Below are 26,850 nucleotides of genomic sequence, written 5' to 3'. Positions count from 1 at the left end.
GCAAAGATGAAGGCCTAACCTCAGTTAGCAATCGTTGAGGTGAAGGCAGGGTAAAGCTTTGGAACTACTACAGCCGACAATGTTCAATATGGTAGCCACTAGTCACATGTGGCTACTTAAATTTAACTTTTAGTAAATTAAAATTAAATAACATTAAAAATTACATAGTCACACCAGCCATATTTCAGGTGTTCAGTAGCCGCACTTAGCCAGTAGCTACCTTAATGAACAGTAAGGGTATAGGATGTGTCTACATTTACAGAAAGTTCTACCGGGCAAAGCTGCATAGGCCTTTGCTCTTTCAAAAAGTCATGATTAATTGTGAAGTTTGATGACACAAAAATCTGTAATGTTGGAGGGGTGTGAATTTGAACCATACTATGAGTTGACGTAAGAGAGATAGTTACTTGGCCATTGGTAAGCAAAATTACTCTATAGTCCACCTCCAGAATGGCCAAATCAATGATACTTGGTCATTATCAAATTGTCTTGCAAATTGTCTTATAATTATGTACATAATTTTATGTATTATATAGTATTATGTCTTATATATCTGTAGATCATCTATATCTACACCTATAACTATAATCTAGATCTAGATTATAGATTTAGATCTAGATATATAAAACATTTGATGATTATACTTGCTTGGGTCCTCCAAAAAAGAATATGTTAGGGTGAGTTAGTGCACATGAGAAAAAATGCCTGTGAAAAAAGAAGAGGGGAGAGAACCAGAGAAGGCAGGCAAAACCTTCAGACCACAACAACACTTGTAGAGAAGAGAGGAGAAAGGCAGATTGAGTAGGAAGAGTCTTGGAATGTGGGCAATTTCCAAGAAAGATTCAGTCAGAGGAATGGCATCTCTGAGTCACCATCCCTGATCAGAGGAGTCTCAAGTATCTCAGGAATGGACCTGCATTAGTATCACTACTGTGCTCAGTCATTGGCTGGGAGCAGCCCACAGAAAGCCTGACCTTCGTGTGCATGTGGTGGTGGATCCAGAGGGCTGCAGCTGGGGCTGTAGGACAATATGTTCTTCATGGCAGGAGACCTCAGCAGCACCTTTTCTTGGTTCCCAAAATAGTATATTTTATATTATTAGTATTATATATGTAATAACTAGTAATATATACTGTTTTATAGTATTTTGATATGTAATACATAATACTATAAAATATATTAAAATACAAGATATATTTCATAGTATGCTATATTTATAATTACTACATATTTAAGAATTGAGGAATTTTTATGGGAGAACCCAACACTCATGAAAATCAAACATTTCCTGTAATTAGGTGGTAGGATCAAAAGGATTTGGCGAGAGTGCTTCTATTTACAGAAAGATGAAGTAGACATATTTTTCCTTATTTCTCCCACTGAATACAACTAAAAACCCTGGACATTATACGTAAAACAAACATAAGACTCTAAAAGACAAAGAGAAAAAGGCAGACAGACTAGCTAGGAACCTTGGAACCCGAGTAATGACACTGTGTGTGATAAGTTCCCTAGGTTTCCTTTTACCCAATATATCTCAGATTGGATACTAGAGAAGTCAACAACCAGAAATGTCACCAAGGTAGATTTTTTTAAAAATACCTACAAAAGCCTGATCTTTTCAGCCAAAGGACAGAAAAAGGGCAGTTTAGCAAGGTAGAAAACTTTTAGGAAAAATCCATTCTATGACACCCAAACAACACAGAATGGGGGGGGGGAGCTGTTACCCACACCTCCACCCCACCAGCAAAGGCTAGATTGACACCTTAGACTTCCACCTTTGCCAAGCTGTACTGAAATGCTTCAACTTTGCCACAAGCTGGCAGAGAAACTTGAATAGGGAGCCAGGACTTTTATCCCCAATGGGCAGTCATAAGTACCTCTCTTGGGGTGTCAAGTGTAGACTATGTGGAGAGCCTGGACTTCTACCCGTATCCTGTAGTAACAAGGCACATCTTCTTTATGGCTCAGTGTCAGAGGAGGCCTAGTGGAGAGTCAGGGCTTTCACCACCACCCAGTGGAAATGAAGCTGCCTTCCACCATACTGTCAGAAGTCACAAGGGGAGAAGTAATGAAACACTCCTAATCTTCCCAGCCAATAACCATACAGGTATGTGTGGAGACCTAGGGGGAAGCCAAAACTCCCATCAAACCCAGCAATAATGAGGAGTTCCCTCCCTTGAGTATCAACAGAGGCTGAGTAGAGAACCTGGACTGCTACACTTATCTACAGTAACAAGCCACCTCCTCCTCTCCCAGACCAGTATCAGAAAAATCCAGCTAAATTTAAAAGTTTAAATAAGATCCAAAATCTTATAATATTTAAAATGTTCAATTTCAATCTAAAATCATTTAACATACCAAGAACCGGGACGATCTTATACTGAATAAAAAATACATTAATAGATGCCAACACTGGGATAACAGAGATGTTAGAATTATTTGACAAAGTTCAAAATTAGCCATCATAAAAAATTTTCAGCAAATGAAAAAGAAGTCTCACCAAAGAAATAGGAGATATAAAGTAGAACAAAATGGGAATTTTAGAACTAAAAACACAATCATTGAAATTTTAAATTCAATGGATGAGCTCAACAGGAGAATGAAGAAACCTAAGAAAAAATCAGTGAACTTGAAGATAGAAAATAAGTTACCCAATATCAGCAGCAGAGTGAAAATAGGCTGAGAAAACAAAGAACAAAGCCTCAAGGATCCATGGGACTGTGGGTCCCAGGTTTGGCCATGATCCAGGCTTGCGGCTAGGTACAGAACTCCGGATATAAAATGTTACATTACTGTAATTAACGCGCCTGCGCCTAACTGGTGCAAATATGACTCAGCTTATTGTTTATCACGCATGTGTGGCAGAATGCCAGTATTGTTCTCTGACATATATAAAGCCCATGCGGTCTCCTCGTGCAGAAGCTAGTGCTCCCCGCAATAAAGTTGGTGCCTGCCTGTTTCATTCTCATGCACTTTTTTTTTTTTCAATGCCTTCCCTTCTTGATCAACTTGGCGCTGACACATGGCGTAGCCGGCCGATTAGGTTAGTTCAGCACCCAGTGCTCCGGGTGATCCCGGGTGGAGGATACTCAGGTGGAGGATATATGGTTCCCCACCTCCCAGTGGTATCCCAAGGCCAAGTATATGGCCACGTGGACATCCCCGGAGGACATCAGGAAAGGCCTGGATTGCTGGAGCCAAATGTCCCCACCGCACACTCGGAGGCAGTGGGTAGGGTGGCCTGGATGTTCCTGACGGTGCTGCAGCAAGCGAGCCTAGAGGTTCAGGACCGGGCTCAGTGGGTGCAACAATTGCAGCATCAGGAAGAAGTGCTGGAAAAGTGGCCGGCTGCAGCGGAACACATGCCACAGGGCCCTGACGGGTCATTGCCATCACCTCGGTGAGCGGGAGCCTACCGGGAATGCCACTGCAGGCGGGGCCGGTGACACGGCAACAGGTTTAGGTAGAGCAGCCGTTGGCGCCAGGGGGCAAGCTGGCGGTGCCCCCAGGCTGAAAAACATACCACCTTCATCCAGTACACTCCTGCCGAACTCCAGGACCTGAAAAAACAGGTATGACAGAGAGCCAGGGAGACAGTTCCACGGAGGCTGCTATGGTTGTGGAATGACGGGGCTGAAGGGGCTGAATTATCTCTGGAAAAGATGGCTCAGCTGGCCTCTGTAACAGTGATACTGTTCCTCAGGCAGGGCCTTCAAAATGTGGCCCGAGCGGTGTGGGGTACAGGCAACCACTCCCTCATTAACTGGCTCTTGTCCACAGCTCAGACAAAAGTTGGTGTGGGCCAACCCTGGGGATCTACCAAAAACAGTGAGCAGATGGACCACGTGCATAGATCTGATCCAGATAATTCAGGAAATGGGAAAAGCAGTCCCTCTGGTAGAAGGTTGAGGTACGTGCTGTCAGGACTGGTACATGTGACAGATGATGTTTTGCGCACAGTACACTAGCCCGGATGAGGAGGTATATGCCACCCATATGAAGGACTTGATCTTGCCCACCAGCCCAGCTTGTACCTTTGGCACCATGGTGGCCCTGCTGGCCCCTTTTGTGGATAGGCTGATCCACAAGGTAATGTCCGCCATGGCAAGGTTGGGGGATGTGGAAGTGAAACACAAGGAGTGTTCCACCCAAGCGCATGCTGTGTGACCCTCTGCGCTCCCAAGCCAGCTAGTGAATGGATGGAGGTGTGGCTGAAAACGGGGATCAGGGCAGCACCCAGCCCAATCGGCTGTAAAAATGAACCACTGGCAAATGTGGTTTTGCTCTCCTCTCAGCAGAAACCAGTGCAGAAAAAATTGAGGAAACCTAATGAAGTGCTGCTGGCGCTGTGGAATCAGCTACTCCTTGAACAGCAATTGACTTTTATTCCCAAGAGGGAGCCAGTTGACCTGTGTGACCAGTGAAGAAGCCTGACGGCTCCTGGTGCGTAGCAGTTTACTACGGGGAGCTGAATAAAGTTACAGCCCCTGCATACTGCCGTCCTGAACTTCACGGTTGTTACATGAACTTGGACGATACCATTATGTGGTGGACTTGGCAAATGCCTTTCTCTCTAACCTTAAACTGTGCCATGGTCTCATTGCTTAAGAGTTTGCCATGTGGAAATGACCGCCTGTAGTGCACTTCTATTATATATGATGCTAACCTTTGTTATACTCTTGCAGGACTAGAAGCAGTGGCGACCAGCCTGCGAGGGGCTCTTGCCAACTGGGGTTGGCCAGTCAACAAGGACAAGGTCCAGTAACCTGGGTTCTCTGTCAATTTCTTGGGAGATGTCTGGTCAGGTAAGATGAAGTAATGCCAGAGGCAGTGATAGATAAGATACAGGCATATCTCTGACTTGAGATTGTGAAGCAGCTCTGAACCTATTTGGGACCACTGGGTTTTTAACCCCTGTGCTGATAAGTGCATCAGGGTGCCCAATGGGATTGGACCCCTGAGATAGAAGAGGCCTTTAAGGCTGACTTCAAAGCAAGCTGTAGCATTAGCCCAAACTCTACAGGTAGTAGTAGATCCAGCCTTTCCATTCCTGCTTATGGTGCAGGTAAATGATGCAGGGTTTGGGTGGGACTCATGGCAGAAGCACGGTTCCTGGAAGGTACTGATAGGCTTCTGGTCCCAATTGTGGCAAAGCACGGAAGCGCAGTGTGTCTTTGATAAGTGCAGGAGTGTGGTCTCTTGATAGAGAAGTAACTGGCTACCATTATGCAGCCCTGTGGTCAGTGAGGCCATCACTAGCTGTAATCCTGTACCCTGTGGAGGGGTGGCTGTGGCCTCAAGAAAGATTCCTTACACGGGAATTGCACAGATCCCTACGCTGTCCAAGTAGAGAAATGTACCTGTAGCAGCGGGAGCAGTTCTCTGCGAGACGCCTGTCTGGTCAACTGCACCCCCTATTGGGACCGGTGCAGTTTCAAGCAGAGCTCCTGGCAGAACCTGCTGAGATGAGACATACCAAGTCCCTATGTAGAGGGTCAGGCTCCCATCCCTGAGGATGCCTGCCTGGTAAGACGGCTCATGCCACTGGCAGCTCTTGACATGGGCTGCCGTGGAATTACAGCCGTCCACAGAAACCTTTTGGTATGAGACTGGTGCTGGTCAATTCAGTCAATGAGCGGAGCTTCATGCTGCATGGTTGGTCTTTATGAATGAAACTGGTGCAGTGCACGTCTGCACTGATAGCTGGGCTGTGTATCGAGGTCTAACTCTGTGAGTGCCCTTGGTGGCCTGCCCAGGAGCGGTCGATAGGCCGCCTTCCCCTATGCGGCCAGGGGTTGTGAGAAGACCTCTGGAAGCGGGGTTTTCAACAGAGAGCCACTATATATCATGTCCCCAGCCATGGGCTGTTACAGGCTCCCGGTAATGATGCAGCTGATGCGCTGGCATGAGTCCACTTTACTGGTGTACCACAGGTTTCAGTGGACATTGGCCCCTGACTCCACCGAAAACGGGGACATGTAGAGGCCCCTACCATGTAACGGTTAGTGAAGCGATGGGGGCTATTGTTGACCCAGGCACAAGCACAAATTGCAGTGTCACAATGTCTCTGGTTTGCTAAGCAGCACCCAGAGAGATGGCAGGTAAAGAATACCCCAGGAATGGTGCCCTGTGGGGCTAAGCTACTCCAGGAATGGCAAGTGGACTACATAGGGCCTTTGCCCATGGACCAGGGACACCGCTATGTGTTCACAGGTATGTACACGGCTACCAGTCTAGGGTTTGCATGGCCTGTGGCAGCTGCTGGTCAAAACCATACTGTGATTGCTTTGGAGCACCTCCCGGCAGCCTATGGCCGGCCCTTATTAATCTCCAGTGACAGAGAAACCTGAGCCTGCACCAATGATGTACGGCGGACAGTAGCTATCCTGCCCTTGTAGACTGTAGCCTGGTAGTATTTTGTTGTTCTTTGTATTATTGTTGTGGATCGTGGGCCTAAGGTAGTGCCCTCCGGGCCAGATCGCGCGACACTACCCTACAGGGGTAGAGTCTGGGTCCCAGGTCTGGCTGTGATCCAGGCTTGTGGCTAGGGATAGAACTCCAGATATAAAATATTACATTAATGTACTAATGTGCCTGCGCCTAACTGGTGCAAGTATAAGCTTATTGTTTATCACACATGTGTGGCAGAATGCCACTATTGTTCTCTGACATATATAAAGCCCATGCGGTCTCCTAGTGCAGAAGCCCGCACTTCCGACAATAAAGTTGGTGCCTGCCTGTTTCATTCTCATGTTGGCTCCTTGTGCATTTTTTTTCAACTGGGCATCTCACCACCAAAGCCTTCCCTTCTTGATCAGCTTGATGCTGATAGGGACTATTATAGGAGATCTAACATTTGTGTCCGTGGAGTCCTGGAAAGGAAGGAGAAAGACATAAACCTACAAATTCAAGACCTGAATGAAACAAACAAGATAAACCCCTCGAAATCACACCAAGACATAAACTTTTGAAAACTACAGACAAAGAAATAGTGTTAAAAGTAGCAAGAGAGAAACAACTCCTTACTGATAGGGAAAGGACAAGTTAAATGATAGTGGAGTTCTCATTATTACCAAGAGGCTGGAAGAAATTGGTATCTTTTCAAGTGCTGAAGGTAGAGAACTGTCAACTCAGAATCCTATCTGGAATGAAAATATCTTTAAGAAATGGAGGGTAAATTAAGACATTCTCAGTTAAAGAAAAACTAAGACCTATCTTAAAAGAATGGCTAAAAGAAACTCTCTAAGCAAATAAAAGAAGGAATCATGGAATATCAGGAAAAAAAAAACATGCTAAGCAAAAAATATAGGTAAATGCCATAGACTTTCTTCTCTTAAGTTCTCTAAACCATGTTTGAGGATTGAAACAAATTAGCACACTTTTTCATGTGGTTCTAAATTCATGTAGAGGAAATATTTAAGACAATTATATTATAAATGGGAGAGAGTAAAGGAATGTAAAAAAAGGTAAGGTTTTTACGTGTCACTCGAACTGGTAAAATGATGATGCCAGTAGACTGATAAGTTATATGTATATAATGTTATACCTTGAGCAACCACTAAAATATCTTTGTAAAGAGATACACTAAAAAACACTATAATAAATAAGTATGAATTCTAAAACATGTTCAAGTAACCCTCAAGAACCCAGGAAAAGTAGTGAAAAACACAGAGAACAAACAGAAAAGAAAAACTAAAATGACAGACTGAAGCTCTAACAAATCAATCACATTAAATGTAAATGGTCTAAATATACCAATCGAAAGATGGAGATTGGCATAATGAATTAAAAACTTAACCCAAAATTATGTGCTCTCTAAAAGAAAGCTACTTGAAGTGTAATGATATGTTATGTCGAAAGTAAAAGGATGGAAAAAATATACAAGTTTCAATCCACCAAGAAGATATAATCCTAAATACATTCATACCTAACAATACACCTGCAAAATATATAAAGCAAAAACTGACAGAACTGAAAGGAGAGACAAATCTACAATTAAAAATGGAGGCTTTAGAACTTGTATCTCAACTATTAATAGTACAACTGGAGAAAAAATTATCTCAAATACTGAAAAATTCAATAATACCATCAACCCACAGGATCTAATTGGCTCTTTAAAACACTCTAACAACAGCAGAATACACTTTCTGAGACCAAGATAGACCACTCCTGAGCCACATAACAAACCTCAACAAATTTAAAATAATCAAAATGTGGCATAAACCTAAATTAAGGCCCACTATTATGTGCTATCCTGACATCTGGTGAAATTAAGAAGGCCTCATCTGGCCTAACCACAAGTTCCAGTCCCCTCTCTGGGGGTGTGGATAAGGGCCAAATGCTCCTCTTTATCAAGGGGAACAGCTGCAGTTCCTTCATATTCTGAAGTTACGGGTTTCGGTTTTCTGCCAGCTGTGGAAATATTCAAACAAACCAATCTCATCCTCCCATGAGAAACAGGAGACACCTCATTCTCTTGATTCTACAAAGCCTGGCTCCTACAGCCATAGTTGTTTACTCTGTTCCCAAGTGCAAACTCCCCTGTGGCTCTGTATGTGTACAACATCCCCCTCCCTCCATCTGTAAGTATATGGGACTAATAAATAGCTATCAATTTCATCTGTCCAGTGTCAAGTGTCATGAGTTCAACTATCCTCTTAACCCTAGGGCAAGAATCTCTCCCTCACCAATAGGAGGCAATTAAAACATGAAATCATACAGAATGTGTTCTCTGGTGACAAGGTAAACAACCAAATTTGAATAACATAAAAATAACAGAAAAATATGAGAACTCAAAAGCTAAATAATATACTTCTAAATAATCCATGAGTGATATATAAAAATATTAAGGGGAAAAAAAAAAAAAGACTTGATGACTGATCAAAAGTGAGAGAAATAAAGAGGAAGAAAAGAGTCGAAGATGATGTGAAGTTTGGATGATGAGAAACAGGAAGCAAGTTAGCCATCATAGATCACTTTACTGAATGAATGCAGATGCATGGATTCCATTAAGTAGTTAACCACCTGGGAAAGCAGAAGCAGGTATAGAATTCTGAGGGGTAAGGTTGATAGTTGAAAGATGAAAAGAGAAAGTTGAGGAAAAACTGTGGGAGTGCTGACCAGAAACAGCAGACCCAGGTGAGTTACCTTCAGTAGATGCAGCAAGGAGGTCATGGAGGAAGGTGGAAAAGAGCTGAGGTTGATGGTGTGACACTGAAGACTTCCTTCCTTCCCACTGACTCTTAGTCTTATGTTTAGCCTTGTTGGGAATGCTGACAAAGAACATGGACCTTTTAAGTACAATGATAATGTGATGAAAATGTTCTGCCCGTTACTCTGCTCTGAGAAACCAGAAGTTATTTTTTACCTTTACCTTTGTCTTTTAACTACCCAGAGCTTGCAAATATACAGGAGATTATTTTGTGATTACAACTACACAGATACAGGGATGAGGCTTAAAAATAAATTTAATAAATTATTTTTTTATTATTTTAGAGTTTATCACTTCACCCAATTTTTCCTATCTTACTTTCTATACTTCCATCAAGCTCTTCCCTGTCCAGGAGTAAGTAAAGATCTTTTCTGTCACTAAATTTCCAAAAGTTAATTGTTTAATTCCATGACAGGGTAGCAATTGCTAACTTTTAAAAGTCAATGTGGTGTAATTGAATAGCATGCATTACATGTAGCATATACTATATAATACTTATGTAATTATATGTATAATTATCTGTATTTAATATATATAAATGTGCATATCTAGAAAAATGCACAACTACATATGTATATTTTTTAACTGAAATGATCATTATTTTTTTTATTTTATTTTGTTAGTTTCAAGTATATAGTACATTGATTAGACATTTATATAGTTTATAAAACGATCCCTCTAATTGCTCTTTCTCTCCTCTTGCTCTCCATCTAGCCATTACATTAATGCTAACTACATTCCCTATGCTAGTAACATTTACCTCTGGGTTGTGGCTCACATGTGAATACTAAAGTGGAGATGCTGATCAGTCACCAATTACTACACATACAACATTCAAATCAATTAGTGCAGGAATTCCACAGGCACGCATGCACACACGTATATAAACACACATAACCTGTCTACAATCCTTCCCGTTTATCAATATTTTAATATGCAAAAAAATTTTTTTTAATTTCTGCAAAGTCATGACACAACAGTTGAAAAATCATAATGTTCCTTATTCAGCATCATGTACCATGACTAAAATGTGATCTACATGCTTTGGGGTAATAGAGGAAGATTCGTATTCTTAAAGAGGATTATTTTGTGACTAACTTTTTTTGTTGTCCTTCCTATGCCATTCTAGAAATAAGTAAAGTAGTTCCAAACACTTTCCTATGATTGTTCTGGTGCCCAATTGTGGTAAAGAGTATCAAAAATTATTGCAGAAAACAATCACTGTCCACTAATTCTCTATTTTTTTTTTTACATTTTATTTTTCCTCTTTGTAACATATATGAAGCAATTTAACAAAACACAGCAAAAAACATCTAAGCTGCAGAAAAGAGAGTATGCCAAGTTTGGTCAATAAGTAAATATAAATATGCTTAAATATAATTTCTGTCTGATAACATTTTACCTATTTAATAAGCCCTTTGAAGACTACCATTAGTCTTAAATATTGAAGAAGTGTTTTGGTACCTTAAAAGAAGGAAGTGAAAGAGAGTGAAGGAATGTATAACTTGTACAAACTTACAATATGTAAAAATATTGATGATATAACAATTACTAAAAAGAAGTGGAATACAAATTTGTACAAATGTAATGGTATTGTGAGAGCACAGCTCATAATCTAAGCATAGCAAATGCATATACGGGTTTAAGCATAGTATACCAGAAAGACTAGAAGAAAATATGTGAAAATAGTATGTTAGAGATATAAGTGAATAATACAAGTGAATATTTTTCTTTTTTGTTATTTCTAAGTTTTCTATATGAGTTTATCTTTTGTCTAATTAAAAGGTTAACTTTTTATAGAATAAAATAAAATTTTCAAATTTAAATTTTTGAAGTTAAAAAAGTCACATTTTCTGTTTAAATTTTAATTGAAGATAGTTTCTTCTAGGAGAGATGTTGAACCTTTAAAAAAGGATTTCTGCTATAAGCCAATATTTTTATACTGTAGGACCTGTAACATACACAATCATACTCTCTTTATATTTGATCCTGTATTTTATATTTAATTCTGTAGCAGAGCTGATTTCTAAGGTATTAAATTAACAATTTATATAATATTCACCTAAAGCACTGATTGGAAATGGGGCAGAAATTTGAGGAGTGTTTTCTAAGGAAATAAATATATAAATGAATGAATAAATGAAAGAAAGGGATGGGGGAAAATGCCCTGACAAAAAGAGTGGTAAATATTGAAAGGTGAAAATGGTAATGATGAGATACTATACATACAAAACAAAACCATGGCAAGAGTACAAAGTAATAGCATACAATAATATAAACAGCATAGTGTCAGAAAAACTAGTGTTCAAATTTCTCTCGCTCTTTACTGTTATTTTCTACAAGTTGCTTATTCCTATTGACCTTAGTTTTCTCATCTGTAATGGAAGCTCATTATAACTACCTCATGATATTGTTTTAAAGATTAAATAAGGCAAAATGCACATACATGAAAGTCCCTGGTTTGAAGTATATGTTTAGAAAATGTTTGTTTCCATTTTATACAATTAACAATTTAATTAATTAAATTGTTTCCATTTTATATAATTAATTCCATTTATATAATTAATAAATACTATATATAGTATTTACTTATTGACCAAACTTGGCATTATTTATGATTATATAAATAATGTCAAGAAGTTATGTCTTATGCATTTCCAAATCCATAAACCTTTTACCTTTTCCTTTTTTATCAGCGAAGAATGTATTTATCTTCAATTAACAGAAAAACCAGCCTAGCAATGGTCTCACATAACAAAATTTATGATGGAGAGATGGTTGTCAGCTCTGGCTCAGTTGCTCATTAAAGCCATCAGGGATCAGGTTCTTCTCATACTTTTTCTATGCTATTATTAGTGGGTTGGCTTTCAGCCTCATGTTTCTTGCCTCATCGCCACAAAAAGACTGCTACAGCTCCAGAAATAACATAAAAAGTTAAGGCAGGAAGAAAAAATACATACAAATGGCTTTAGTCTAAAAATTTTTGTCTTTTTATTTGAAAATAAAATTTTTCGCAAGGAACTTCTTAACATCTCAAAGTTAATACCTGGTCAAACGACTGGTAAAGGGAAAAGAGATTATTCAAAATATTTCTTCACAACTTTTTTTGAGATGTAATTTACATACCATATAATTCATTCATTTAAATGTAAAATTTAATGATTTTTAATACATTCACAAAATTAAGTAATTGCCACAATAGATTTTAGAACACCTATACCATTAATAGTCATTCTCCATTTCCTCCCAACTCACCCAGATCTAGGCAACTAATCTGCTTTCATCATGATAGATTTGCCTATTTTAGATATTTTATATAAATGAAATCATACAGCATGGTGTCTTTTTTAACTGACTTCTTGCATTTAGCATAATGTTTTCGAGGTCAATCCATCTTGTAACATATATCATCACTTCGTTTTGGTTATTTTTTTGCAAACAATATTTTATTTTATGGATATACCACATTTTATCTATTCATCAGTTGAAGGACATTTGGATTACTTTCACTTTTTAGTTTATGAATAAAGCTTCTATAAACATTTGTTTTTGTATGCATTTTTTGTTTTCATTTCTCTTGTGTAGGAGTAGAATTGCTGGGTAACTTGGTAACCTAATGTTTAATTTTTTGAGAATGTTTTCCAAAATGGCTGCATCATTTTACATTACCATCAGCAACAGTCTGTCCTGGAGAATGTTCCATGTATGCTTCAGAAGATGTATACTATGCTGTTGTTGGATGGTCTGTTAGATCCAGTTTGTTTATAATGTTTTCAAGTCTTCCATTTCCTTCTTGATCTTAGGCCTAGTTGTTCTATTATGGAAAATGGGGTATTCAAGTCTCCAACTATTGTTGAATTGTTTATTTCTATCTTCAATTCTGTTAGTTTTTGCTTCATGTATTTTGGGACTCTGTTGTTATATATATATATATATATATATATTTGTAATTCTCATATCTTTATAATAAATTTATTCTTTTATACAATGCCTCTCTTTATCACTAGTATTATAATTTGTTTTAAAGTCTATTTTGTCTGTTATTATATACCCACTCTAGAACTTTTTTGGATGTTACTTGCATGATATGTCTTTTTTCATCTTTTTACTTTCAGTCTATTTGGATCTTTAAATCTAATTTGTATCTCCTAATTACAGCATATAGTTAGATCTTGTTGGTTTTTCTCAATCCAGGTGGAAAAATCTCTACTTTAAATGGGTTGTTTAATCTATTCATTTTTAATGTTATTATTGTTTGGTATATTTTTTTTCCCTGTATTTACAGCTGACATCTTACTTTTGGTTTTCTGTATTTTTCATGTTTTTCCTCATCCCTCTTTACCACTTTCTTTTGCATTGAGTGTTTTCTAGTGTCACATTTGATTCTTCTAATGATCTTTCACTACGTATTTTTTAATTTTAATTTTTTAATTATCATTGACATTCATTGTTATTTCATATTAGATCCAGGTGTACAGCATAGTGGTTAGATGTTTATATAATTTATAAAGTATTCTCTTGATTAGTCTAGTACTCACTTGGCACTATAAATAGTTATTACAATATAATTGACTATATTCTCTAAGCTGTATTTTATATCCCCATGACTCTTTTGTAACTACCAATTTGTAGTTTTTAATCTCTTTACCTATTTCACCCAGCCACTAACCCTCCCCTCCATCTAGTAATCAGTAATTTGTTCTCTGTATCTATGAGTTGGTTTTTGTTTTTGTTTGTTCATTTATTTTGTTCCTTAGATTCCACATATAAATTAAATCATATGGTATTTGTCTTTCTCTATCTGACATATTTCACTTAGCATAATACCCTCTAGGTCCATTCATGTCATTGCAAATGGTGAGATTTAATTTTTTATGGTGATATATATATATACCACCTCTTCTTTATCCAGTCATCTACTAATGGACTCTTAAGCTGTTCCATATCTTGGCTATTGTAAATAAAACTGCAGTGAACATAGGGATGCACATATCTTTTTGAACTAGTGTTTTGGTTTTCTTTGAATAAATACCCAGAAGTGAAATTGTTGGGTCATAAGGAGGTTCTATTTTTAATTTTTTGAGGAATCTACAAAATGTTTTCATAGTGGCTGTACCAATTGGCAATCCCGCTAACAGGGCATGAAGATTCATTCCCTTTTCTCCACATCCTCTCCAATACTTATCGTTTTCTGATTTATTGATGATAACCATTCTGACAAGTGTGAGGTGATATCTCATTATGGTTTTAATTCAAATTTCTCTGATGATTAGTGATGTTGGGCATCTTTTCATATGTCTATTGGCCATCCGTATGTCCCCTTTGGAGAAATGCCTAGTCAGGTCCTTTCCCCAGTATTTAATTGAATTGTCTGTTTGTTTATTTGTTTTTTGGTGTTGAGTTTTATGAGTTCTTTATAAATTTTGGATATTAACCCCTTGTCAGATGTGTCATTGGCAAATATCCTCCCCCATTCAGTAGGTTGTCTTTTCATTTCGTTGTGGTTTCCTTTGCTATGCAAATTTTGGTAATTTGATGCAGTCTAATCTGTTTCTTTTTCCTTTCTTTTTTTTCCTTACCCAAGGAGATATATCATAAAAAGAAATGTTACTAAAAGTAATGTCAGAGAATTTACTGCCTATGTTTTCTTTTAGAAGTTTTATGGTTTTGGGTCTTACATTTAAGTCTTTAACTCATTTTGAGTTTATTCTTGTATATGGTATAAGAAGGTGGTCCCATTTATTTTTTTTACATGTATCTGTCCAGTTTTCCTTACACCACTTATTGAATAGACTATCTTTACCTCTTTGTGCATTATTGCCTCCTTTGTCATAGATTAAATGACTATATGTCATGGACTTATTTCTGGGCTCTTTACTCTGTTCCATTGACCTATGTGTCTATTTTTGTGCCAGTATCATGCTGTTCTGATTACTATAGCCTTGTATTGTAGTTTGATATCAGATAGTGTGATACCTTCAACTTTGTTCTTTCTCAAGATTGCCATAGTTATTTGAAGTCTTTTGTAGTTCCATATAAATTTTAGAATTTTTAGTTCTAGTTCTATAAAAAATGCCATTGGTATTTTGACAGGGATTTTATTAAATCTATAGATTGCTTTGGATGGTATGGACATTTTAACTACATTAATTCTTTCTATCCATAAGCACTGTATATGTTTCCATTGATTTGTTTCTTTTACAGTTTCTTTCCTCAATGACATAATTTTTTGAGTACAAGTCTTTTACTTCCTTGGTTAAATTTATTTCTAAGTATTTTATTTTATTTTATTATTTTATTTTATTTTTGAGGCAATTGTAAAAGGGATTGTTTTCTTAATTTCTCTTTCTGATAGTCCATTCTTGATATATAGAAATGCAACCAATTTCTAAATAATAATTTTGTATCCTGCTACTTGTAACAAACTCATTTATCAGTTCTAACAGCTTTCTGGTGGAATCTTTAGGGTTCTCTCTCTATAATATCATGTCATCTGCAAATGTTGAGTTTTACTTCTTCCTTTCCAATTTGGATGCCTTTTACTTATTTATTTGTTTGTTTGTTTGTTTGTTTGTTTTTGATTGCTCTGGCTAGGACTTCCAATACTATAGGGAATAAAAATGGTGAAAGTGGATATCCTTGTCTTGTTCCTGATCTTAAGGAAAACAATTTTAGCTTTTCCCTTTTGAGTATGATATTAGCAGTTGGTTTGTCACATATGGCCTTTATTATATTGAGATGTGTTCCCTCTATTCTCACTTTGCTGAGAGTTTTTATCATAAATGGATGCTGGATTTTGTCAAATGCTTTTTCCACATCTATTGATATAATCATATGGTTTTTATCTTTCAACTTGTTAATGTGATGTATCACATTAATTGATTTGTGAATATTGAACCAACTTTGCATCCCAGGAATAATTCCTATTTGATCATGGTGTGTGATCTTTTTAATGTCTTGCTGAATTGGTTTCCTAATATTTTGTTGAGGATTTTTGCATTTATGTTTATCAGGGATATCAGCCTATAATTTTCTTTTCTCGTTATGTCGTTGTATCATTTTAGAATCAGGGTAATGGTCTCATAGAATGAGTTTGGGGGTCTTCCCTGTCTTTGAATTTTTTGGAATCATTTGAGAAAAATAGGTATTAATTCTTCTTTGGTAAAATTGACTTGTGAAGCCATCTGGTCTAGGAATTTTGTTCATTGGAAGTTTTTTGATTACTGATTCAATTGCATTAATAGTAATCAGTCAATTTTTATTTTCTGTTTTTTCTTGACTTAGTCTTGGAAGATTGTATGTTACTAGGAATTAATCCATTTCTTCTAGATTGTTCTGTTTGTTGGCATACAATTGCTCATAGTATTTTCTTATAATCCTTTTTATTTTTTCAGTCAGCAGTCACTTCTCCCTTTTCACTTCTGATTTTGTTTATTTTGATCCTCTTTTTTTCTTGATGAGTCTGGTTAAAGGTTTATCAATTTTGTTTATCTTTTCAAAGAACCAGCTCTTGGTTTCGTTGATCTTTTGTACTTTTTTTTTACTCTATTTTGTTTATTTCTGCTCTGATTTTTATTATTTCCTTCATTCTACTCACTTCGGGCTTCGTTTGCTGTTTTTTTTCTAGTTCTTTTAAGTATAAGGTTAGATTGTTTATGTGATATTTTCTTATTTCTGAGGTAGGCCTATATTGCTATGAATTTCCCTCTTAGGACCACTTTTGTTTGTCTAGAGAGATTTTGATTTTTTCCTTGTCTCATTGTTAATCAATTCATTGTTTAGTAGCATGTTATTTAGCTTCCATGTGTTTGAAGTTGGAGAAGGCGCCTGAAATGATGTCAGTCTTCTTAAATTTACTGAGACTTGTTTTTTAGTTTAGTATGTGGTCTGTCTTAGAATGCTCCATGTGCACTTGAAAAGAATGCATATTTTGCTGCTCTGGGGTGAAATGCTCTAAAAATATCAATTAAATCCATGAGGTCTAGTGTATCATTAAAGGCTACTGTTTCCTTATTGATTTTCTGTCTGAAAGAGCTGTTCTTTAGTGTCTATGTTGTGTTAAAGTCTCCTATTATGACTGTATTACTGTCGATCTCTCCCTTTATGTTAGTCAGTATTTGCTTTCTATATTTACATGCTTCTATGTTGGGTGCATAAATGTTTACAAGGGTTATATCCTCCTTTTGGATTGATTTCTTTATCATTTTATAATGTTCTTTTTCTCTTATTATAGTCTTTGTTTTAAAGTCTATTTTGTCTGATATAAATATTGCTACACAAAATTTTTTTCATTTACACGTGCTTGAAATATCTTTCCATCCCTTTACTTTCAATCTATGTGTTTATTTTGAGTTGAAGTAGGTCTCCTGTAGACAGCACATGTAATAGTTTTGTTTTCTTATCCATTCAGCTACCCTATGTCTTTCGATTGGAGCATTTAAACCATGTACACTTAAAGTGATTATTGACAGGTACATAGTTATTGCCATTTTATTATTTATGTTTGTGTTATTTTCTTTCCTTCCCCTTCTTCTTGTTAAAAAGTTGAAGTCCTTTCGACATTTCTTGTAATACTGACTTGGTGGTGAATTCCTTTAGCTTTTTCCTGTCTGGGAAGCTGTTATCTCACTTTCAATTTTAATTGATAGCCTTGCTGAGTAGAATAGTCTGGGTTTCAGTCCTTTGTTTTTTATCATTTTGAATATTTCCTGCCAATCTGTTCAGGCTTGCAAAGTTTTTATTGAGAAATCAGCTGACATTCTTATGGGAATTCCCTGGTAAGCAGGTATCTTTCTCTTGCTGCTTTTAGGATTCTCTCCTTTTCTTTAACCTTTACCATTTTAATTAGGATGTGTCTTGGTGTGGGTCTATTTGGGTTCATCTTCTTTGGGACTCCCTGTGCTTCCTGGACTTGTATGTCTATTTCCTTCACCAGGTTAAGGAAGTTTTCAGTCATTATTTCCTCAAATATGTTCTCAATCTCTTGCTTTCTCTCTTCCTCTTCTGATACTTCTATAATGCTAATATTGTTACACTTGATGTTTTCCCAGAGGTACCTTAAATTAACCACAATTTTTAAATTCTTTTTTCTTTATGCTGTTCTGATTGGTTGTTTTCTGCTACCTTGTCTTTCAAATTGCTAATTCTATTCTCTGCTTCATCCAGTCTACTATTGATTTCTTCTGGTATATTCATTTCTGTTATCATATTCTTCATTTTGACTGGTCCTTTTTTATGATTTCTATATCTTTGTTGAAGTTCTCACTGAGCTCATCTATTCTCCTCCTAAGTTTATTAAGCATCCTTATAACCAGTGTTTTGAACTCTGTATCTGGTAGGTTGCTTGCCTCCATTTCATTTAGTTCTTTTTCTGGAGTTTTCTCCTGTTATTTTATTTGAGATAAGCTTCTTTGTTTTCTCATCTTGGCTGTCTTTCTGTGTTTGTTTCTATGTATTAGGTAGATCTGCTATATTTCCTAGTCTTAGCTGAGTGGCCATATGTAGTAGGCGTCCTATGTGGCCCAGTGGTGCAGTCTCCCTAATCACCTGCACCAGGTATTCCAAGAGTGACCCTTGGGTGGTTGTGTGTGCCCTCCTGCTATAGTTTAACCTTGATTGTTTTTTGGCATGTCAGTGAGTGGGATTGACTTTCAGGCTGACTACTCTGAAGATTGGCTATGCCCACAATGTATGAGCTGCTGTGTGGCAGCTGACCCCATAGAGTAGGGTTTGCCCCTGCAAGTCTGTGTGTCATTTGGGCTAATCAAGTGGTGTTCTGTTGAAATCTAATACCGGCCTCTGGATATGTTGGTTCTGGATCCCCTTGTGAGGGTCTCCCAGGCAGACCAAGGTCAGCTGCTGTTTGTGATCAGTTTGGGGGTACCTGGTAGGAGTTACAAAGCTATCCATGTTTTGTTGCTGCCTGACTGGACCTGGAGGTATATGTAGGAGAGGCCATGTGGTGAACTGAGGCTGACTGTCACTAATACTGGGCGTGTGGTAGCTTACCAAAAGGCCCAGGGAACCCCCAGGCCTGAGACTCAGCAGCCTATAGGGCTCAGCAGCTGAATGCGCCTTGGGGGTACTAGAGCTGTATGAAGCAGTATCTCAGGGAGTCTCTAAGGTAGAGCATGTGGTGCTTCCCAGGTTAGTATAGATTCAGATTTGTTGCCAATGCTGAGCCTGTGGCCACTCACAAAAATCTCAGCTCACACTGGAGCCAGCTGCTGCCTGCCTTGGGCCCACAGACTTCTGAGATTTGATCAAGAAACACTGCAGCTCAGGCCAAGGCTTGCTGCTCGCCACTGAAAGTATTTCTGGAGGTAGGTGAGTGGAGGCCTGCTGATTACTGCTGAAGGACTCTTCTGCTTAGAACTTGGGGTAGGGCTGATTGCCTAGTAATCACCCAAAATTGCCACTGGGCAATTTGTAGGTTGGGTGAGGCAGGGTCTCAGGAAGTCACTTGGGTGAAGCAAGCAGATTTCACCAGGCCAATACAGATTCAGATTTGGTCACGTAGGGGAAGGGTTCAGCACAGGCAAGATGGTACTTACCTGCAGGTTGCACAAGAGGAGGGTTCAACAAAGGGGCCATGGCAGCTATTCCTCCAGCCCTTACCCTGAAGCCACACAACTCAGTCTTTCCCTGTATGTGTCTGGCACCTTCTGAGCTGGTGTTCCTCCACTGGAGCCCAGGGCAAGTGCTTGCAAGTAAGAGGGTCTGCGTGCAGGCCCTTTAAGGGTATATCTGGGTTTCTAGCAGCCTTCTATCTCACCTGAATGGCCAGAATCCCCATTGATTTTTACAGCTAGATTTTGTAGGGACTATTCTTCCCGGCACTGAAACCCTGGGATGGCGAGCCCCAGTGTGAAACTGGGGCCCCTTGCTCCTCCAGGGGAACGGGGCTCCCACAGCCAAGATATTCTTTCTGGCGATCAATCTCCACACATAGTTGTGGTACCAGCCCACTTGGCATCTCTGTACTACTCTCAGTGTGGCCTCCTCTTTGCACCTCCAGTTATAGAAGTTCTGTTCAGCTAGTCTTCAGATTGTTCTCCTGATTGACTGTTTCCTTATTTAGTTGAAATTTTAATGTGGTCATAGGAGAAGGCATGCACAGCATTTACCTACCCTACTATCTTGACCAGAACGCCTTGATTGTCACTGTATTTTTGATATTTTTCTCAGTGGTTGCTGTGGGCTTACAAGATACATATTAACATCAGAATTGACTTCATATTTCTACTACTTTAATTTTATTGAGGTAGAAATGTTACTCTTATAAAGCCCTATTCTCCTGTTTTTGCCATTAATAATTATTAATGAAAATTTTTTCATTTTAGCTATTGTACTTTTTAGCTCTAGAATTTTTACTGTGTATTTCATAATTTATATCCCTTTATTTTTATTCTCTATAGGATGAAATATTGTCATCTTACCTTCTTTTACTTCTTTAAGCATAGTTTCCTTTAGTTCTTTGAACATATTTAAAACGTTGTTTCTGCTTTAAAGTCTTTGATATATGAGCCCTCTCAAAGGCAATTTCTGTTTTCTGCCTTTATTTTTCTCTGCATGGGTCATGCTTTTCCTATTTCTTTGCATGTCTTGTAATTTCTTGTCAAAAATTGGACACTTTACATACTGTATTGTAGCAACTTTGGATACTATTCCTTTCTTAGGGCTTTTGTGGTTTTGTTTATTGCTTTATTTGTTTAATGATTTGACTGGGCTATTTCAGTGAATTGCATTTCTCCTGCAGCATGTGTCCTCTGCTATTTTTCAGTGGACACAGCCTTGGGGGTGTATATAGTCACCCTAGGATGACAGCGGTTTTAGCAGAGCTCTCTTTTGAGTGTCTCTTGTCCTTGATCTCTCTATCAGTCTTCTAGTTTGTCTGCCTCTATTGCTATCACAACAGTAGTTACCCTGCACTAGTTTCTGGCTGATTGTCCTATTGTTCCTACAATGTCCAAGGTCATAAATTTTTTCACGTTCTAATGAAGACTCCTTAACATGGGGTAGCCTATGAGGCCAGGCACTGAGTCTTGATCTGACTCCAGGCAAGGTCTTCTTTGTTCTTTTTCTCATTCACTCTGTTAAACTTTCAAATGGTCTATGGTTAAGTTGCTGTATCATGGAGTTACCATCCTCTTCTTAATTGCTTACCACCAAAATCTCTACTGATTTCCATAATTCCCTTAGGCTTGAACATCCTGTGTTCTGCTCTAGATAAAGACCAGTCTCCTTACAGAGAGCTATAGAGCTATCTGTCGCTATGGCCTGCCTCTCTCTTTGAGCCACACCTCTGTACCTGTGTTCTGGAGTTAGAGGCAGAGACAATAGCCACTTCTGTTGGAGTGACATTCCTGATTCACAAGTGGGTGCTAGATGGGGAAAATAGCTTCACAACTTGCATTTTACTGGCTGTAAATTTCTAGTTTGATAGATTTTTTTTTAATTTTTATTAGTACTTTAAAAATGTTACTCCACTGTCTTCTAGCTTGCATTGTTTCTGATGAAAATTTAGCTGTCATTCTTATCTTTATTCCTCTGAACATCATGTGTCTTTGTCTTTTCCCTCTAGCTGCTTTTATAATCTTTCTCTTTATGACTGTTTTTTAGTAATGATGTACCATATGTCATTATTTTTGTTATTATACTTAACTTTTTATTTGATTCTTATATCTATATGTTTATATTTTTCTTCACATTTATAACATGCTTGACAATGCCTCATTCAAAAATCTTTGCTCCTTCACCCGTACGATCCTGCCCCTCAAAGAACCCAAATACACATGTTAGACTGCTTAGTATTTTCTCACAGGTCACTGAGCTTCTGTCCATTTTTTGAAATCTCTCTTCTTTCTGTGCTTCAGTTTGAATAGTTTCTATTGCTATGTCTTCAAGTTTACTGAATTTCTTTAGTGAAAAGGCATAGTTTAATTAATCTGATCCATTGTATTTTTCATTGTGGTTTTCCTAACATCATTGTATTTTATTTTAAGATAAATACTTTTTTTATATCTAGAGGTTCCCTTTGGGCTTTTTAAATTTTTTTTTTTTTTGCATTTCTCTCACTATTTTCATACTTTACATCCTTGAAAATACTCAAAATACTTCAGTATTCATCATACCTGTTTTAAAGTACTTATCTGCTAATTCCATCATCTCTGTCATTTTTGAGAATCCTTCTATTATTTTTTTTCTTGATTAAGGCTCATATTTTCCTGTTTTATTGCATGCCTAATAAATTTCAGTTGAATGTTAGACATTTTGGACGTTTTTTTAGTTCTAGATTTTGTCTTGTTTCTTTAGAGAGTTCTGGAGTTTATTCTATCATGTTGTTAAGTCTATTGCACATCAGTTTTATCCATTTAGACTCCTTTTAAGTTTTTGAATCAGGTCTAGAGTAACCTTTTCTCTAGGGCTAACTTGGCCAATCTACTAATTCATGACCCCTCTGAGGACTCTAGCAAATATGTCACATTTTGAGGTCTCTACATTCTAACTGGTAAAACTGCAAATTATTGCCATTCCTATGTGAGTTCCAGGAATCACTTGCATAATATTTTCTAGTGGTTCTTTCCTGGGCTTCATGGAGTTTGACCCACCTATGTGTACAGCACTCAGCAGAAGACTCAAGTACATTACTCTGCAGATCCCTGAAGCTCTTTATATGTGCAGTTCCTTCTTTGGTATCCTGATTTACAAATTCATTTCATCTTTCTGAAACCCTGAATTCTGCCTCCTCCACTCAGTATGACTAGTTGGTTCTGTCTGAGTTTCCTCTTTCTTCATTGGAATTGTACACGCTTGCACACAACACTTCGGATTGTATCATATTGATTGAGATTTAGTCAGGTTAAAAATCTAGGTACAAGAAAAACTGAGAAATGTAGTTTTTATTCTGAGTGGACTGGCTCAACTAAAAATCAGAAGTTATATCATTGAGAACAAGGTAAAAACAGATACCAACAGATTAACAGAAATATTTGACATAAAAATCTTCTAACCGCCCCTCCCCAAGGTGAAAATAAGTAGCATTTTACCTTTTTCAAAGTATTTAGAATATTTCTTGCCTAAAAGTTTATTTTCATTAACAGATTATTAGATATGACCTTCAACTCAGATAAAGCCATTGGATTTCATTTTGAATATCCCTGAGTCGTATTAAGAATGTCAAAGAATTCAAGATTCCATTACGTTAAACGCAAATTACTTTTTAGTTAAGATAGTATCCCATCAAGGTCAGTGATCTTTAAAGTTAGTAGGAAAATATATAGATATTTTGTAAGAGTCAAGGAAATGTAAAATTTAGACACCTTGGATAGAAGTTGCAGTCTTCTCTGAGTTCATAGATATTTATATGATAAATCCTTAGAAGACCACTATCTTTTTAAGCTTTGTATCCCATGACATAGCTAATCTTAAAAGGGACTCTGTAGTTAACAAAATGGATTATACAAGAATATTCACAACAGCTTTATTCATAATAGTCAAAATCTGGAAATGGTCTAGGATCCACCTACAGGTGAATGAATAAATTATAGTATATGTAAATAATGGCATCTGCATACTCAGGAATACAAAGAAACAAACTACTGATATATGCAATAATATGGGTGCACCTCTACAGCCTTAGCTGGGTGAAAGATAACATCTACAAAAGAGTATATGCTGGATGATTCAACTAATATAAAGTTCTAAAAAAGGCAAAATTAATCAATGGTTAAAAAAAAGACGGGCCAGTGGTTGTCTCTGGGGGGTGGGGGAGCACGGATAGACTGGGAGGGGGCATGAGAAAATTTTCAGGGGATGTGGTTATGTTTTATATCTTAATAATAGTTGTGGTTATACAGGTATAATCATTTGTCAAAACTCAGTGATTAAAACTTGCACATTTGACTGATTGTAAATTTTATATTAAAAGAAGAAATTAAGCATCAATATTGAATTATAATTAATGTTACACCTGCTCAAGTACTTAGGCAAAGCCTATTGATGTCTATAATTTATCTTCAAATGCATGCAAAAATGGATTGATTGATGCACAAAGGGATGGCTAGAGGATAAACATGTAATAAAACAATAAAATGTTAATAGTAGAATCTTGATGATGTGTATATAAATATTCATTATACAAGTCTTTTAATTCTGCCTTGTGTTTGAAAATTTCGTAATATATTGGGAAGAAAAATGAGTGTGGGTGGTAGCTTTGAGGTAAACATCTGGCCAGAAATTTTAGTCAAAATAATTTCAGTTAACCTGGATGGTAGTTGTCTTCTTTAGAGTATGTCTTTTATGCCTGAAAAATATTTTAAACAATTAAAATTGTAAAATTAATGTTTCCAGATTGAGAAATAGTCTCATATTTAGTATTTCATATTGACAAAATGTTTAAGAGAATTTGACCTTTAATAACATGACAGCCTTGCAACTCCAATTTAAAATATGTAATTAAGTAACTGAGATAGACTTCTATTTTAAATTAAAATCTTACTAAATTTAGTTTAGTGTTGGAAATTTATGATGTAAAAGAGTTAAGAAAGGTTTTTTGTTGTTGTTGCAACAACTGAAATACATGTGCTTTAAAATAAAACGTCAAATTTATAAATGCAATGTAAAATGTTAGAGGGTTTAAACATTTTAGCTACATCTGTAACTATAACCAAAATGCATTCAAAAATTAATTCCGAGTAACGATAAAATTTTCTAGATGTATAACTAGAATAATATTTGTAAACTGAATTTAAAAATCCATGAATTACATTAAAAAATTCTTTTAAGGTTTTCAAAATTTACATATCGATGAAAAGAAAGTTAACTCCCAAAATATTTTCAAGGAGTATTCTGGCTTGCAGAAGTAAACTGAAGGTAGCTAGCTTTCCAATAGACTTCTGAAAGTTTATAAAAGATATTAACCCAATCTTCAAATAAGCTATCTTTTAAAGTACATATGTGTATATTTATTAAGCAGCTATTCCAGGACTTTAATGAGGAGTGTAACAATATAGCTAAACTCAAAATCACTGCTACTCTATATCATCAAAAGTTCAAGAAGAGAAATAATATTAACTGAGCATTTCCTGATTTCTATGCAGTCCATTTTGTCCTCTAAGTAATTTATATATGCTCCAGGATTAGACCAGACCCCCAGAAGGGTGAACTTCATTCTTTTCAACTTTCCCATTTAGCAGGATAGAACTTCTTTTAATAGATTTTTTTTTTTGAGATTATGGCATCAACCTGCTTACATGTGCATTGTGAGAAACAAATCTATGAAATTTGGTGGTGGACATACATTCTTGATCTAAACTAGGACCCCAGTCATTGAGTCATAAGATGGGGTCTTCTTGCAGAGGACACGAGAGGAAATTTTGGGGGTACACCTGATTACAAAGTTCAGAGCTATATCCATGGTTTTCTAAAACCTGAACCAATCTTTGTGACCTCCCCTACTAAAGACCTTTCCTTTGATTTTTAATTGTAGTAAATTGGTATACAACTATACATATACACAAATATATGTATATATACACACACACATATATATTTCAGATGTACAACATTATAATTTGATACTTTTGTACAATACATAGCAAACGCCATTGTAAGTCTATTTACCATCTATCACCATACACTTAATCACCTTCACCTATTTGCCCTCTCCCCAACCCCCTTTTCCTTGGATGACCACCAATCTGCTCTCTATATCTGTGAGTCTGTTTGGTTTTGTTTGTTTGTTCTTTTTTTTTTTTTTAGATTCTACTCTATTACTTTCCTGATGCTTATTTTGACTCACTAGATCACTTTCATTTATTGTTACCTTGTGTTTTAATGTATTAATAGGCATAAAAAATTATATGTTCTGAAGTCTCTTTAAATCATTTTTAGAACAAATAATAGAGTTCAAAAGTAGCTCCCAACTGTAGAGTTCATCAGCAAAAGGAAAATTTTAAAACCAAAGAGAAGCAAAGCAGAGAAGATGAAGATTGAGGGCCTGAAATGACAGCTAAAGTGGATGAAGAAATCCATTAAAATGTGCTGATTTGGGCTTTAGCCACTTTTTAAAGTGATTTATTGAAGATAATTAGGCAGATGCATTGTTTTAAATTGTCTTCTGGGAACAGTTTGGATATTAGGAGTTTGAGGGAACAGGGAATATGCAGGAATTCTATAAACTTCTGTGACATAATCACTTCTCCCTATTCTGTGCACATTTCAGTGTCTCAAAATGTCAACAGAAATGCCAATTTATATTTTCTGGGGTTTGAAGAATAGGAAACTTTTAGTTATTGTAAGTTCTATCTCGTTAAATTTAAATTAATCCCACATTTGCTCAGGGAGGTCAAAACCAAGTTACAGTGATGAATTACAGTCAGCCCATAATCCTTTGCTTCAGTCCTCATTCTTTTTGTGTAGGAAATATGTGGTAGTTCTTGCTTTAAATTCTCAGAGATGTCTCAATGTATTCTAAAGCAGCGGTCCCCAACCTTTTTAGCACCAGGGACCAGTGCTCCTATGAGAATCTAATGTTTGATGATCTGAGGTGGAGCTGAGGTGGTGATGCTAGCACTTGGGAGCAACTGCAAATACAGAGGAAGTTTCACTCACTGGCTTGCCACTAAGCTCCTGGT

This window comes from Rousettus aegyptiacus, unplaced genomic scaffold (assembly GCF_014176215.1).
Source record: "Rousettus aegyptiacus isolate mRouAeg1 unplaced genomic scaffold, mRouAeg1.p scaffold_m13_p_1, whole genome shotgun sequence".
Classification (NCBI taxonomy): domain Eukaryota; kingdom Metazoa; phylum Chordata; class Mammalia; order Chiroptera; family Pteropodidae; genus Rousettus; species Rousettus aegyptiacus.
This window is presented reverse-complemented; position numbering follows the sequence as displayed.